Consider the following 2,819-nt stretch of genomic DNA (forward strand, 5'->3'; position numbering starts at 1 on the left):
GAAGCGCTTGAAAAAGAAAGAGGGCACATTTCATGGGCGCATATTCATAGAGGGACTCAAGCGTTGGTCAATCGACGGGGTGATACCCTGTACCGCACTGTTCTCGTTAGGACGTGCCAGTCCCATGCGCCCGGCTTGAAAACAAGGGGGCACTTTGCATCACATGCATGACGCCATCACCCATCAGGCACTAAGCAACCCCCTCCGAGAACACCCTTTCATGCATTGGGCTCACGGGGATATTTTTCGTGTGAGAACATTACGTTTCCACGTTAGATACGGTGTGTCAATCAAATTCGACAGCAGCGTGTTTCCAGATGTTGTGTCACATCAAGTCTATCTCTACAAGTTTCTGACGGCAGCTCTTTCCAATGCCCTTTGAACGGATCCACGATGATCTCTCACTTACTTTCAAATCTCCATACAATTTGTATCAGCTGCACAACAGCTAAGTTACGTCGTGTTTCCACCAAACCCATGCCAAAAGCAGCGGCTGGTACCCCCAAGGCTATCGCCAATAAAGCCAAAGCCAAGGGCCTACAACGCCTGCGATGGTATTGCCAGATGTGCGAGAAGCAATGCCGGGATGAGAACGGATTTAAGTGCCATACTATGTCTGAGAGTCACTTGCGGCAAATGCGGGTGTACGCAGAAAATCCTACACAGGCAAGCTCCGGCTTTCGGGTTCTGTTATCACACTGTCTCACTGCCCCTTCTGTTCAGTCGTGCCCGTTCTTTTCGTCTCACATCCCTTCTATGAAACCGTTCAGGTGATGGAGAAATTCAGCCAGGAGTTCGAGGAGAGCTACCTGGAGGCCCTGTCGCGTCTCCATGGGACCAAGCGGGTACCAGCCAATCAAGTCTATCAGGAATTGATATGCAACAAAACGCACATCCACATGAACGCTACCAAGTGGGATTCCCTGACCACTTTCGTCAAATATCTGGGCAAGAAGGGCATCTGCCTGGTGGACGAGACGGAGAAAGGCTGGTTCGTTCAATGGATCGATCGGGAGTATATGTTGAGGAGGGAGGAGTTGGAGAAGGCGCGCAAGGAAGAGGTGGAGGAGGAGGTTCGTCAGCAACGGTTGATGGCCGCGCGCGCGGCGGCGGCAGCAGCGGCTGCTGCTGGGAAGGGCGAAGAGAAGGGGGCAGAGGCAAGTAGAGAGTTGAAAAGGGGAGACGGGGAGAGCAAGATTGTGATCGGAGTGCACGGAGACTCTGGAGGAGGGGGAATTAAACGGGCGCGAGTGAATGTGTTTGAAAGGGAGGAGGAAGACGATGGCCTGGGGATGATTAAGAAGAAGGCGGTCGGTGAACAAGGTGGACTAGAGAAAGGAGGAGGGAAGAAGAGTGAGATGGAGAAGCTTATGGAGCAGGATGCGGCGCGTAAGGCTGCCGAGGAACGAGCACGCAAGAAGGAGGAAGGAGGGGAAGAGGGAGAGCGAACAGAGCAGTGGTTGGCGCGCGGTATCGTCGTCAAGATCATCAACAAGAGGTTGGGGGGTGGGAGGTTCTACAAAAAGAAGGGACGAGTGGAGAAGCTTCTAGAAGGAGGCTTTGTTGCGGAGCTGTGTCTTCTAGGAGATGGGGAGGGAGGGCGGGTGCGCATCGATCAGGAGGAGCTGGAGACAGTGATTCCTGCGCCAGGAGGACAGGTGATTGTGCTGAATGGGCGGGGAAGGGGGAAGGAGGGGGTGTTGATGGGGCTCGACGAGGAGAGGTACGCTTGCCGCGTGCGACTGCGAGAGGGGAAAAGGGAGGTGGTGTTAGAGGGCGTGGAGTACGAGGACGTGTGTAAATTTGACAGGGACTGGCTTCTCGGGGAGGGGAGATGAGAGGTTGGCGTCGCGAGAAAAGAAAGCTGAGACGACGCTTTGGATCAGCGCTATCGACCCCCGTTTCTTCTTTGTCTCGCTCCACCCCCCCCTTTATCGACTCATGCTTTCCTTTCACACACGAATTCCCCGCCGCCCTCATATGACACACCCCTCTCCCTCTCGAGCCCCCCTCTCAGACAAGGTCGTGGACGGACATGGGCATTTCATCGATCTGAGTCGAGTAGTACTGTTCGATGTCGCGCAGGATGGAGATGTCGTCGTTCCTGACGAAGTTGATCGCCACGCCCTTCCGCCCAAAGCGCCCAGACCGGCCGATCCGATGGATGTAGAGCTCCCGGTTGTTGGGCAGGTCGTAGTTGATGACGAGCGAGACCTGTCAACGCGACCGTGTGGCAGGGACCGAGGAGGGGGGCGAGCGCACAAAAAAGAATGAGGCAAAAAGACGTATTGCCTAAACGATGGGCGCGTCTCGTGACAGTCAAGTATAGTACGTGTGCGCTTGTTGCGGCGACTGCCTGCGACGTTCTCAAGTTAAAACTGTGGGAATAGAAGTTCCAGCACCCGGGCCTAGAAACCTTCTCTCCTCCCCTGTCCGACCCACACCAGACCCCAATTAGGGCAGAGACACCCTCAAGGCAGGTAGTCCATGCCGAAGGCCGCATCCCCACCACGGGCAGGGAGCTCGCCTGCATCCACTCAATGAGTGACCCCACGACAGACCAGGCGCGCGGGAGACGACACGCCCCAGTCCCCGACCACGCCATCAAGCCAGCCCCCCCACCCACCTGCTGCACGTCCAGACCCCGGCCCCAGACGTCCGTGGCGATCAGCACCCGGGTCGCCCCCGACCGGAACTCCTCCATGATAGCCTCGCGCTCTTTCTGCGGCATGTCACCATGCATGGCCGAGACCGTGAAGTTCGCCTCCACCATCTTGTTGCGCAGCCAGTCCACCTGTGCCGTGGATCAAAGACAAGGG

Source organism: Nannochloropsis gaditana, assembly GCF_000240725.1.
Source record: "Nannochloropsis gaditana CCMP526 unplaced genomic scaffold scaffold430, whole genome shotgun sequence".
NCBI lineage: Eukaryota > Eustigmatophyceae > Eustigmatales > Monodopsidaceae > Microchloropsis > Microchloropsis gaditana.